Below are 14,356 nucleotides of genomic sequence, written 5' to 3'. Positions count from 1 at the left end.
GCAGGCCCCCACTCATGTCCCCTTGCACCCCCACCCCAAAGCAGTCAGGGGCACCTGCCAGCAGGCCCCCACTCATGTCCCACTCATGCCCCTTGCACCCCCAGCCCCCAGCAGTCAGAGGCACCTGCCAGCAGGCCCCCACTCATGTCCCACTCATGTCCCCTTTCACCCCCAGCAGTGCAGGGAACTTGCCAGCAGGCCCCCACTCATGTCCCACTCATGTCCCCTTGTACCCCCACCCCCCAGCAGTGCAGGGCACCTGCCAGCAGGCCCCCACTCATGTCCCACTCATGTCCCCTTGCACTCCCACCCCCCAGCAGTCAGGGGCAACTGCCAGCAGGCCCCCACTCATGTCCCACTTATGTCCCCTTGCACCCCCACCCCCCAGCAGTGCAGTGCACCTGCCAGCAGGCCCCCACTCATGTCCCACTCATGTCCCCTTGCACCCCCACCCCCCAGAAGTGCAGGGCACCTGCCAGCAGGCCCCCACTCATGTCCCACACATGTCCCCTTGCACCCCCACCCCAGCAGTGCAGCATACCTGCCAGCAGGCCCCCACTCATGTCCCCTTGCACCCCCACCCCCCAGCAGTCAGAAGCACCTGCCAGCAGGCCCCCACTCATGTCCCACTCATATACCCTTGCACCCCCACCCCCAGCAGTCAGGGGCACCTGCCAGCAGGCCCCCACTCATGTCCCACTCATGTCCCCTTGCACCCCCTCCCCCCAGCAGTGCAGGGCACTTGCCAGCAGGCCCCCACTCATGTCCCACTCATGTCCCCTTGCACCCCCACCCCCCAGCAGTCAGGGGCACCTGCCAGCAGGCCCTCACTCATGTCCCACTTATGTCCCCTTGCACCCCCACCCCCCAGCAGTCAGGGGCACCTGCCAGCAGGCCCCCACTCATATCCCACTTATGTCCCCTTGCACCCCCACCCCGTAGCAGTGCAGGGCACCTGCCAGCAGGCCCCCACTCATGTCCCACTCATGTCCCCATGCACCCCCACCCCCCAGCAGTGCAGGGCACCTGCCAGCAGGCCCCCCACTCATGTCCCACACATGTCTCCTTGCACCCCCACCCCCAGCAGTGCAGGGCAAGTGCCAGCAGGCCCCCACTCATGTCCCACTCATGTCCCCTTGCACCCCCACCCCCAGCAGTTCAGGGCACCTGCCAGCAGGCCCCCACTCATGTCCCCCAGCACCCCACCCCCAGCCGTGCAGGGTACCTGCCAGCAGGCCCCCACTCATGTCCCCCCAGCACCCCCACCCCCAGCAGTCAGGGGCACCTGCCAGCAGGCCCCCACACATGTCCCACTCATGTCCCCTTGCACCCCCACCCCCCAGCAGTGCAGGGCACCTGCCAGCAGGCCCCCACTCATGTCCCACTCATGTCCCCTTGCACCCCCACCCCCCAGCAGTGCAGGACACCTGCCAGCATGCCCTTACTAATGTCCCACTCATGTCCCCTTGCCCCCCCAGCAGTGCAGGGCACCTGCCAGCAGGCCCCCACTCATGTCCCACTCATGTCCCCTTGCACCCCCACCCCGTAGCAGTGCAGGGCACCTGCCAGCAGGCCCCCACTTATGTCCCACTCATGTCCCCATGCACCCCCACCCCCCAGCAGTGCAGGGCACCTGCCAGCAGGCCCCCCACTCATGTCCCACACATGTCCCCTTGCACCATCACCCCCCAGCAGTGAGGGGCAAGTGCCAGCAGGCCCCCACTCATGTCCCACTCATGTCCCCTTGCACCCCCACCCCCAGCAGTTCAGGGCACCTGCCAGCAGGACCCCACTCATGTCCCCCAGCACCCCACCCCCAGCCGTGCAGGGTACCTGCCAGCAGGCCCCCACTCATGTCCCCCCAGCACCCCCACCCCCAGCAGTCAGGGGCACCTGCCAGCAGGCCCCCACACATGTCCCACTCATGTCCCCTTGCACCCCCACCCCCAGCAGTGCAGGGCACCTGCCAGCAGGCCCCCACTCATGTCCCACTCATGTCCCCTTGCACCCCCACCCCCCAGCAGTGCAGGGCACCTGCCAGCATGCCCTTACTAATGTCCCACTCATGTCCCCTTGCCCCCCCCAGCAGTGCAGGGCACCTGCCAGCAGGCCCCCACTCATGTCCCACTCATGTCCCCTTGCACCCCCACCCCCCAGCAGTGCAGGGCATCTGCCAGCAGGCCCCCACTCATGTCCCACTCATGTCCCCTTGCACCCCCACCCCCCAGCAGTGCAGGGCACCTGCCAGCAGGACCCCACTCATGTCCCCTTGCACCCCCAACCCCAGCATTCAGGGGCACCTGCCAGCAGGCCCCCACTCATGCCCCACTCATGTCCCCTTGCACCCCCACCCCCCAGCAGTCAGGGGCATCTGCCAGCAGGCCCCCACTCATGTCCCACTCATGTCCCCTTGCACCCCCACCCCCCAGCAGTGCAGGGCACTTGCCAGCAGGCCCCCACTCATGTCCCACTCATGTCCCCTTGCACCCCCACCCCCCAGCAGTGCAGGGCACCTGCCAGCAGGCCCACACTCATGTCCCACTCATGTCCCCTTAAACCACCACCCCCCAGCAGTGCAGGGCACCTACCAGTAGGCCCCCACTCATGTCCCACTCATGTCCCCTTGCACCCCCACCCCCCAGCAGTTCAGGGCACCTGCCAGCAGGCCCCCACTCATGTTCCCTTGCACCCCCACCCCCCAGCAGTCAGGGGCACCTGCCAGCAGGCCCCCACTCATGTCCCACTCATGTCCCCTTGCACCCCCACCCCCAGCAGTGCAGGGCACCTGCCAGCAGGCCCCCACTCATGTCCCCTTGCACCCCCACTCCCCAGCAGGGCAGGGCACCTGCCAGCCGGCCCCCACTCATGTCTCCTTGCACCCCCACTCCCCAGCAGTGCACTGCACCTGCCAGCATGCCCCCACTCATTTCCCACTCATGTCCCCTTGCACCCCCAACCCCAGCAGTGCAGGGCACCTGCCAGCAGGCCCCCGCTCATGTCCCACTCATGTCCCCTTTCACCCCCAACCCCCAGCAGTGCAGTGCACCTGCCAGCAGGCCCCCACTCATGTCCCATTCATGTCCCCTTGCACCCCCACACCCCAGCAGTGCAGGGCATCTGCCAGCAGGCCCCCACTCATGTCCCACTCATGTCCCCTTGCACCCCCAACCCCCAGCAGTGCAGGGCACATGCCAGCAGGCCCCCACTCATGTCCCCTTGCACCCCCACCCCCCAGCAGTCAGGGGCACCTGCCAGCAGGCCCCCACTAATGTCCCACTCATGTCCCCTTGCACCCCCACTGCCCAGCAGTCAGGGGCACCTGCCAGCAGGCCCCCACTCATGTCCCACTCAGGTCCCCTTGTACCCCAACCCCCAGCAGTGCAGGCCACTTGCCAGCAGGCCCCCACTCATGTCCCACTCATGTCCCCTTGCACCCCCACCCCCCAGCAGTGCAGGGCACCTGCCAGCAGCCCCCACTCATGTCCCACTCATGTCCCCTTGCACCCCCACACCCCAGCAGTCAGGGGCACCTGCCAGCAGGCCCCACTCATGTCCCACTTATGTCCCCTTGCACCCCCACCCCCCAGCAGTGCAGGGCACCTGCCAGCAGGCCCCCACTCATGTCCGACTCATGTCCCCTTGCACCCCCACCCCCCAGCAGTTCAGGGCACCTGCCAGCAGGCCCCCACTCATGTCCCCTTGCACCCCCACCCCCCAGCAGTCAGGGGCACCTGCCAGCAGGCCCCCACTCATGTCCCACTCATGTCCCCTTGCACCCCCACCCCCCAGCAGTCACGGGCACCTGCCAGCAGGCCCCCACTCATGTCCCCATGCACCCCCACCCCCCAGCAGTGCAGGGCACCTGCCAGCAGGCACCCACTCATGTCCCATTCATGTCCCCTTGCACCCCCACCCCCACCAGTGCAGGGACCCTGCCAGCAGGCCACCACTCATGTCCCACTCATGTCCCCTTGCAACCCCACCCCTCAGCAGTGCAGGGCACCTGCCGGCAAGCCCCCACTCATGTCCCACACATGTCCCCTTGCACCCCCACCCCCCAGCAGTGCAGGGCACCTGCCAGCAGGCCCCCACTCATGTCCCCTTGCACCCCCACCCCCAGCAGTGCAGGGCACCTGCCAGCAGGCCCCCACTCATGTCCCACTCATGTCCCCTTGCACCCCCACCCCCCAGCAGTGCAGGGCACCTGCCAGCAGGCCCCCACTCATGTCCCCTTGCACCCCCACCCCCCAGCAGTGCAGGGCACCTGCCAGCAGGCCCCCACTCATGTCCCACTCATGTCCCCTTGCACCCCCACCCCTCAGCAGTGCAGGGCACCTTCCAGCAGGCACCCACTCATTTCCCACTCATGTCCCTTGCACCCCCACCCCCAGCAGTGCAGGGCACCTGCCAGCAGGCCCCCACTCATGTCCCACTCATGTCCCCTTGCACCCCCACCCCCCAGCAGTGCAGGGCACCTGCCAGCAGGCCCCCACTCTTGTCCCACTCATGTCCCCTTGCACCCCCAACCCCCAGCAGTGCAGGGCACCTGCCAGCAGGCCCCCACTCATGTCTCACTCATGTCCCCTTGCACCCCCACCCCCCAGAAGTGCAGGGAACCTTCCAGCAGGCCCCCACTCATGTCCCCTTGCACCCCCACCCCCCAGCACTGAGGGGCACCTGCCAGCAGGCCCACACTCATGTCCCCCTGCACCCCCAGCCCCCAGCAGTCAGGGGCACCTGCCAGCAGGCCCCCACTCATGTCCCACTGATGTCCCCTTGCACCACCACCCCCCAGCAGTGCAGGGCACCTGCCAGCAGGCCCCCACTCATGTCCCACTCATGTCCCCTTGCACCCCCACCCCCCAGCAGTTCAGGGCACCTGCCAGCAGGCCCCCACTCATGTCCCCTTGCACCCCCACCCCCCAGCAGTCAGGGGCACCTGCCAGCAGGCCCCCACTCATGTCCCACTCATGTCCCCTTGCACCCCCACCCCCCAGCAGTCACGGGCACCTGCCAGCAGGCCCCCACTCATGTCCCCATGCACCCCCACCCCCGCAGTGCAGGGCACCTGCCAGCAGGCCCCCACTCATGTCCCACTCATGTCCCCTTGCACCCCCACCCCCCAGCAGTTCAGGGCACCTGCCAGCAGGCCCCCACTCATGTCCCACTCATGTCCCCTTGCACCCCCAACCCCCAGCAGTGCAGGGCACCTGCCAGCAGGCCCCCACTCATGTCCCCTTGTACCCTCACCCCCCAGCAGTGCAGGGCACCTGCCAGCAGGCCCCCACTCATGTCCCACTCATGTCCCCTTGCACCCCCACCCCCCAGCAGTGCAGGGCACCTGCCAGCAGGCCCCCACTCATGTCCCCTGCACCCCCACCCCCAGCAGTGCAGGGCACCTGCCAGCAGGCCACCACTCATTTCCCACTCATGTCCCCTTGCACCCCCACCCCTCAGCAGTGCAGGGCACCTTCCAGCAGGCCCCCCACTCATTTCCCACTCATGTCCCCTTGCACCCCCACCCCCAGCAGTGCAGGGCACCTGCCAGCAGGCCCCCACTCATGTCCCACTCATGTCCCCTTGCACCCCCACCCCCCAGCAGTTCAGGGCACCTGCCAGCAGGCCCCCACTCATGTCCCCATGCACCCCCACCCCCCAGCAGTGCAGGGCACCTGCCAGCAGGCACCCACTCATGTCCCATTCATGTCCCCTTGCACCCCCACCCCCACCAGTGCAGGGCACCTGCCAGCAGGCCACCACTCATGTCCCACTCATGTCCCCTTGCACCCCCACCCCTCAGCAGTGCAGGGCACCTGCCGGCAAGCCCCCACTCATGTCCCACACATGTCCCCTTGCACCCCCACCCCCCAGCAGTGCAGGGCACCTGCCAGCAGGCCCCCACTCATGTCCCCTTGCACCCCCACCCCCCAGCAGTGCAGGGCACCTGCCAACAGGCCCCCACTCATGTCCCCTTGCACCCCCACCCCCCAGCAGTGCAGGGCACCTGCCAGCAGGCCCCCACTCATGTCCCACTCATGTCCCCTTGCACCCCCACCCCCCAGCAGTGCAGGGCACCTGCCAGCAGGCCCCCACTCATGTCCCCTTGCACCCCCACCCCCCAGCAGTGCAGGGCACCTGCCAGCAGGCCCCCACTCATGTCCCCTTGCACCCCCACCCCTCAGCAGTGCAGGGCACCTTCCAGCAGGCCCCCACTCATTTCCCACTCATGTCCCTTGCACCCCCACCCCCAGCAGTGCAGGGCACCTGCCAGCAGGCCCCCACTCATGTCCCACTCATGTCCCCTTGCACCTCCACCCCCCAGCAGTGCAGGGCACCTGCCAGCAGGCCCCCACTCTTGTCCCACACATGTCCCCTTGCACCCCCAACCCCCAGCAGTGCAGGGCACCTGCCAGCAGGCCCCCACTCATGTCCCACTCATGTCCCCTTGCACCCCCACCCCCCAGAAGTGCAGGGAACCTGCCAGCAGGCCCCCACTCATGTCCCCTTGCACCCCCACCCCCCAGCACTGAGGGGCACCTGCCAGCAGGCCTACACTCATGTCCCCCTGCACCCCCAGCCCCCAGCAGTCAGGGGCACCTGCCAGCAGGCCCCCACTCATGTCCCACTGATGTCCCCTTGCACCAAAACCCCCCAGCAGTGCAGGGCACCTGCCATCAGGCCCCCACTCATGTCCCACTCATGTCCCCTTGCACCCCCACCCCCCAGCAGTTCAGGGCACCTGCCAGCAGGCCCCCACTCATGTCCCCTTGCACCCCCACCTCCCCAGCAGTCAGGGGCACCTGCCAGCAGGCCCCCACTCATGTCCCACTCATGTCCCCTTGCACCCCCACCCCCCAGCAGTCACGGGCACCTGCCAGCAGGCCCCCACTCATGTCCCCATGCACCCCCACCCCCCAGCAGTGCAGGGCACCTGCCAGCAGGCACCCACCCATGTCCCATTCATGTCCCCTTGCACCCCCACCCTCCAGCAGTACAGGGCACCTGCCAGCAGGCCCCCACTCATGTCCCATTGCACCCCCACCCCCGCAGTGTAGGGCACCTGCCAGCAGGCCCCCACTCATGTCCCACTCATGTCCCCTTGCACCCCCACCCCCCAGCAGTTCAGGGCACCTGCCAGCAGGCCCCCACTCATGTCCCACTCATGTCCCCTTGCACCCCCACCCCCCAGCAGTGCAGGGCACCTGCCAGCAGGCCCCCACTCATGTCCCACTCATGTCCCCTTGCACCCCCACCCCCCAGCAGTGCAGGGCACCTGCCAGCAGGCCCCCACTCATGTCCCCTGCACCCCCACCCCCCAGCAGTGCAGGGCACCTGCCAGCAGGCCACCACTCATTTCCCACTCATGTCCCCTTGCACCCCCACCCCTCAGCAGTGCAGGGCACCTTCCAGCAGGCCCCCACTCATTTCCCACTCATGTCCCCTTGCACCCCCACCCCCAGCAGTGCAGGGCACCTGCCAGCAGGCCCCCACTCATGTCCCCTGCACCCCCACCCCCCAGCAGTGCAGGGCACCTGCCAGCAGGCCACTACTCATGTCCCACTCATGTCCCCTTGCACCCCCACCCCTCAGCAGTGCAGGGCACCTTCCAGCAGGCCCCCCACTCATTTCCCACTCATGTCCCCTTGCACCCCCACCCCCAGCAGTGCAGGGCACCTGCCAGCAGGCCCCCACTTATGTCCCACTCATGTCCCCTTGCACCCCCACCCCCCAGCAGTGCAGGGCACCTGCCAGCAGGCCCCCACTCTTGTCCCACTCATGTCCCCTTGCACCCCCACCCCCCAGCAGTGCAGGGCACCTGCCAGCAGGCCCCCACTCATGTCCCACTCATGTCCCCTTGCACCCCCACCCCCCAGAAGTGCAGGGAACCTGCCAGCAGGCCCCCACTCATGTCCCCTTGCACCCCCACCCCCCAGCAGTGCAGGGCATCTGCCAGCAGGCCCCCACTCATGTCCCACTCATGTCCCCTTGCACCCCCAACCCCCAGCAGTGCAGGGCACCTGCCAGCAGGCCCCCACTCGTCCCCTTCCACCCCCACCCCCCAACAGTCAGGGGCACCTGCCAGCAGGCCCCCACTCATGTCCCACTCATGTCCCCTTGCACCCACACCCCCCAGCAGTCAGGGGCACCTGCCAGCAGGCCCCCACTCATGTCCCACTCATGTCCCCTTGCACCCCCACCCCCCAGCAGTACAGGGCACTTGCCAGCAGGCACCCACTCATGTCCCCTTGCACCCCCACCCCCCAGGCAGTGCAGGGCACCTGCCAGCAGGCCCCCACTCATGTCCCACTCATGTCCCCTTGCACCCCCACCCCCCAGCAGTGCAGGACACCTGCCAGCAGGCCCCCACTCATGTCCCACTCATGTCCCCTTGCACCCCCACCCCTCAGCAGTGCAGGGCACCTTCCAGCAGGCCCCCACTCATTTCCCACTCATGTCCCTTGCACCCCCACCCCCAGCAGTGCAGGGCACCTGCCAGCAGGCCCCCACTCATGTCCCACTCATGTCCCCTTGCACCCCCACCCCCCAGCAGTGCAGGGCACCTGCCAGCAGGCCCCCACTCTTGTCCCACACATGTCCCCTTGCACCCCCAACCCCCAGCAGTGCAGGGCACCTGCCAGCAGGCCCCCACTCATGTCCCACTCATGTCCCCTTGCACCCCCACCCCCCAGAAGTGCAGGGAACCTGCCAGCAGACCCCCACTCATGTCCCCTTGCACCCCCACCCCCCAGCACTGAGGGGCACCTGCCAGCAGGCCCACACTCATGTCCCCCTGCACCCCCAGCCCCCAGCAGTCAGGGGCACCTGCCAGCAGGCCCCCACTCATGTCCCACTGATGTCCCCTTGCACCAAAACCCCCCAGCAGTGCAGGGCACCTGCCATCAGGCCCCCACTCATGTCCCACTCATGTCCCCTTGCACCCCCACCCCCCAGCAGTTCAGGGCACCTGCCAGCAGGCCCCCACTCATGTCCCCTTGCACCCCCACCTCCCCAGCAGTCAGGGGCACCTGCCAGCAGGCCCCCACTCATGTCCCACTCATGTCCCCTTGCACCCCCACCCCCCAGCAGTCACGGGCACCTGCCAGCAGGCCCCCACTCATGTCCCCATGCACCCCCACCCCCCAGCAGTGCAGGGCACCTGCCAGCAGGCACCCACCCATGTCCCATTCATGTCCCCTTGCACCCCCACCCTCCAGCAGTGCAGGGCACCTGCCAGCAGGCCCCCACTCATGTCCCCTTGCACCCCCACCCCCGCAGTGTAGGGCACCTGCCAGCAGGCCCCCACTCTTGTCCCACTCATGTCCCCTTGCACCCCCACCCCCCAGCAGTTCAGGGCACCTGCCAGCAGGCCCCCACTCATGTCCCACTCATGTCCCCTTGCACCCCCACCCCCCAGCAGTGCAGGGCACCTGCCAGCAGGCCCCCACTCATGTCCCCTTGCACCCTCACCCCCCAGCAGTGCAGGGCACCTGCCAGCAGGCCCCCACTCATGTCCCACTCATGTCCCCTTGCACCCCCACCCCCCAGCAGTGCAGGGCACCTGCCAGCAGGCCCCCACTCATGTCCCCTGCACCCCCACCCCCCAGCAGTGTAGGGCACCTGCCAGCAGGCCACCACTCATTTCCCACTCATGTCCCCTTGCACCCCCACCCCTCAGCAGTGCAGGGCACCTTCCAGCAGGCCCCCACTCATTTCCCACTCATGTCCCCTTGCACCCCCACCCCCAGCAGTGCAGGGCACCTGCCAGCAGGCCCCCACTCATGTCCCCTGCACCCCCACCCCCCAGCAGTGCAGGGCACCTGCCAGCAGGCCACTACTCATGTCCCACTCATGTCCCCTTGCACTCCCACCCCTCAGCAGTGCAGGGCACCTTCCAGCAGGCCCCCCACTCATTTCCCACTCATGTCCCCTTGCACCCCCACCCCCAGCAGTGCAGGGCACCTGCCAGCAGGCCCCCACTTATGTCCCACTCATGTCCCCTTGCACCCCCACCCCCCAGCAGTGCAGGGCACCTGCCAGCAGGCCCCCACTCTTGTCCCACTCATGTCCCCTTGCACCCCCACCCCCCAGCAGTGCAGGGCACCTGCCAGCAGGCCCCCACTCATGTCCCACTCATGTCCCCTTGCACCCCCACCCCCCAGAAGTGCAGGGAACCTGCCAGCAGGCCCCCACTCATGTCCCCTTGCACCCCCACCCCCCAGCAGTGCAGGGCATCTGCCAGCAGGCCCCCACTCATGTCCCACTTATGTCCCCTTGCACCCCCACCCCCCAGCAGTGCAGGGCACCTGCCAGCAGGCCCCCACTCATGTCCCACTCATGTCCCCTTGCACCCCCACCCCCCAGCAGTGCAGGGCACCTGCCAGCAGTCCCCCAACTCATGTCCCACACATGTCCCCTTGCACCCCCACCCCCCAGCAGTGCAGGGCACCTGCCAGCAGGCCCTCACTCATGTCCCCTTGCACCCCCACCCCTCAGCAGTCAGGGGCACCTGCCAGCAGGCCCCCACTCATGTCCCACTCATGTCCCCTTGCACCCACACCCCCCAGCAGTCAGGGGCACCTGCCAGCAGGCCCCCACTCATGTCCCACTCAAGTCCCCTTGCACCCTCACCCCCCAGCAGTCAGGGGCACCTGCCAGCAGGCCCCCACTCATGTCCCACTCATGTCCCCTTGCACCCCCACCCCAAGCAGTCAGGGGCACCTGCCAGCAAACCCCCACTCATGTCCCACACATGTCCCCTTGCACCCCCACCCCCAGCAGTGCAGGACACCTGCCAGCAGGCCCCCACTCATGTCCCACTCATGTCCCCTTGCACCCCCACCCCCCAGCAGTCAGGGGCACCTGCCAGCAGGCCCCCACTCATGTCCCACTTATGTCCCTTGCACCCCCACCCCACAGCAGTGCAGGGCACCTGCCAGCAGGCCCCCACTCATGTCTCACTCATGTCCCCTTGCACCCCCACCCCGCAGCAGTACAGGGCACTTGCCAGCAGGCCCCCGCTAATGTCCCACTCATGTCCCCTTGCACCCCCAACCCCCAGCAGTGCAGGGCACCTGCCAGCAGGCCCCCACTCATGTCCCACTCATGTCCCCTTGCACCCCCACCCCCCCAGCAGTCAGGGGCACCTGCCAGCAGGCCCCCACTCATGTCCCACTTATGTCCCCTTGCACCCCCACCCCCCAGCAGTGCAGGGCACCTGCCAGCAGGCCCCCACTCATGTCCCACTCATGTCCCCTATCACCCCCATCCCCCAGCAGTGCATGGCACCTGCCAGCAGGCCCCCACTCATGTCCCACTCATGTCCCCTTGCACCCCACCCCCCAGCATTGCAGGGCACCTGCCAGCAGGCCCCCACTCATGTCCCCTTGCACCCCCACCCCCAGCAGTGCAGGGAACCTGCCAGCAGGCCCCCACTCATGTCCCCTTGCACCCCCACCTCCCAGCAGTGCAGGGCATCTGCCAGCAGGCCCCCACTCATGTCCCACTCATGTCCCCTTGCACCCCCAACCCCCAGCAGTGCAGGGTACCTGCCAGAAGGCCCCCACTCATGTCCCCTTGCACCCCCACCCGAAAGCAGTCAGGGGCACCTGCCAGCAGGCCCCCACTCATGTCCCCTTGCACCCCCACCCTCCAGCAGTCAGGGGCACCTGCCAGCAGGCCCCCACTCATGTCCCACTCATGTCCCCTTGCACCCCCACCCCCCAGCAGTGCAGGGCACTTGCCAGCAGGCCCCCACTCATGTCCCACTCATGTCCCCTTGCACCCCCACCCCCCCAGCAGTGCAGGGCACCTGCCAGCAGGCCCTCACTCATGTCCTACTCATGTCCCCTTGCACCCCCACCCCACAGCAGTGCAGGGCACCTGCCAGCAGGCCCCCACTCATTTCCCACACATGTCCCCTTGCACCCCCACCCCCAGCAGTGCAGGCTACCTGCCAGCAGGCCCCACTCATGTCCCCTTGCACCCCCAACCCCCAGCAGTCAGTGGCACCTGCCAGCAGGCCCCACTCATGTCCCACTCATGTCCCCTTGCACCCCCACCCCCCAGCAGTCAGGGGCACCTGCCAGCAGGCCCCCACTCATGTCCCACTCATGTCCCCTTGCACCCCCATCCCCCATTAGTCAGGGGCACCTGCCAGCAGGCCCCCACTCATGTCCCACTCGTGTCCCCTTGCACCCCCTCTCCCCAGCAGTGCAGGGCACTTGCCAGCAGGCCCCCACTCATGTCCCCTTGCATCCCCACCCCCCAGCAGTGCAGGGCACTTCCCAGCAGGCCCCCACTCATGTCCCCTTGCACCCCCACCCCCAGCAGTCAGGGGCACCTGCCAGCAGGCCACCACTCATGTCCCACTTATGTCCCCTTGCACCCCCACCCCCCAGCCGTGCAGGACACCTGCCAGCAGTCCCCCACTCATGTCCCACTCATGTCCCCTTGCACCCCCACCCCCCAGCAGTGCAGGGCACCTGCCAGCAGGCCCCCACTCATGTCACACACATGTCCTCTTGCACCCCCACCCCCAGCAGTGCAGGGCACCTGCCAGCAGGCCCCCACTCATGTCCCCTTGCACCCCCACCCCCCAGCAGTCAGGGGCACCTGCCAGCAGGCCCCAATCATGTCCCACTCATGTCCCCTTGCACCCCCACCCCCAGCAGTCAGGGGCACCTGCCAGCAGGCCCCCACTCATATCCCACTCATATCCCCATACACCCCCACCGCCCAGCAGTGCAGGGCACCTGCCAGCAGGCCCCCACTCATGTCCCACTCATGTCCCCTTGCACCCCCACCCCCAGCAGTGCAGGACACCTGCCAGCAGGCCCCCACTCAGGTCCCTCAGCACCCCCACCCCCCAGCACTGAGGGGCACCTGCCAGCAGGCCCCCACACATGTCCCACTCATGTCCCCTTGCACCCCCACCCCCCGGCAGTGCAGGGCATCTGCAAGCAGGCCCCCACTCATGTCCCCTTGCACTACCACCCCCCAGCACTGAGGGGCACCTGCCAGCAGGCCCCCACTCATGTCCCACTCATGTCCCCTTGCACCCCCACCCCCAGCAGTTCAGGGCACCTGCTCGCAGGCCCCCACTCATGTCCCCTTGCACCCCCACCCCCCAGCAGTCAGGGGCACCTGCCAGCAGGCCCCCACTCATGTCCCACTCATGTCCCCTTGCACCCCCACCCCCAGCAGTCACGGGCACCTGCCAGCAGGCCCCCACTCATGTCCCCATGCACCCCCACCCCCCAGCAGTGCAGGGCACCTGCGAGCAGGCACCCACTCATGTCCCATTCATGTCCCCTTGCACCCCCACCCTCCAGCAGTGCAGGGCACCTGACAGCAGGCCCCCACTCATGTCCCCTTGCACCCCCATCCCCAGCAATGCAGGGCACATGCCAGCAGGCCCCCACTCATGTCCCACTCATGTCCCCTTGCACCCCCACCCCCCAGCAGTGCAGGGCACCTGCCAGCAGGCCCCCACTCATGTCCCACTCATGTCCCCTTGCACCCCCACCCCCCAGAAGTGCAGGGCACCTGCCAGCAGGCCCCCACTCATGTCCCCTTGCACCCCCACCCCCCAGCAGTGCAGGGCACCTGCCAGCAGGCCCCCACTCATGTCCCCTTGCACCCCCACCCCCCAGCAGTGCAGGGCACCTGCCAGCAGGCCCCCACTCATGTCCCACTCATGTCCCCTTGCACCCCCACCCCTCAGCAGTGCAGGGCACCTGCCAGCAGGCCCCCACTCATGTCCCGTTGCACCCCCACCCCTCAGCAGTGCAGGGCACCTGCCAGCAGGCCACCACTCATGTCCCACTCATGTCCCCTTGCACCCCCACCCCTCAGCAGTGTAGGGAACCTTCCAGCAGGCCCCCCACTCATTTCCCACTCATGTCCCCTTGCACCCCCACCCCCAGCAGTGCAGGGCACTTGCCAGCAGGCCCCTACTCATGTCCCACTCATGTCCCCTTGCACCCCCACCCCCAGCAGTGCAGGGCACCTGCCAGCAGGCCCCTACTCTTGTCCCACTCATGTCCCCTTGCACCCCCACCCCCAGCAGTACAGGGCACCTGCCAGCAGGCCCCCACTCATGTCCCACTCATGTCCCTTGCACCCCCACCCACCAGCAGTGCAGGGCACCTGCCTGCAGGCCCCCACTCATGTCCCCCAGCACCCCCACCCCCCAGCAGTGCAGGGTACCTGCCAGCAGGCCCCCACTCATGTCCCCCAGCACCCCCACCACCCAGCAGTCAGGGGCACCTGCCAGCAGGCCCCCACACATGTCCCACTCATGTCCCCTTGCACCCCCAACCCCCAGTAGTGCAGGGCACCTGCCAGCAGGCCCCCA

Source organism: Ambystoma mexicanum, chromosome 5q (assembly GCF_040938575.1).
Source record: "Ambystoma mexicanum isolate Mex_15411 chromosome 5q, UKY_AmexF1_1, whole genome shotgun sequence".
NCBI lineage: Eukaryota > Metazoa > Chordata > Amphibia > Caudata > Ambystomatidae > Ambystoma > Ambystoma mexicanum.
Note: the sequence above shows the minus strand (reverse complement) of the source record.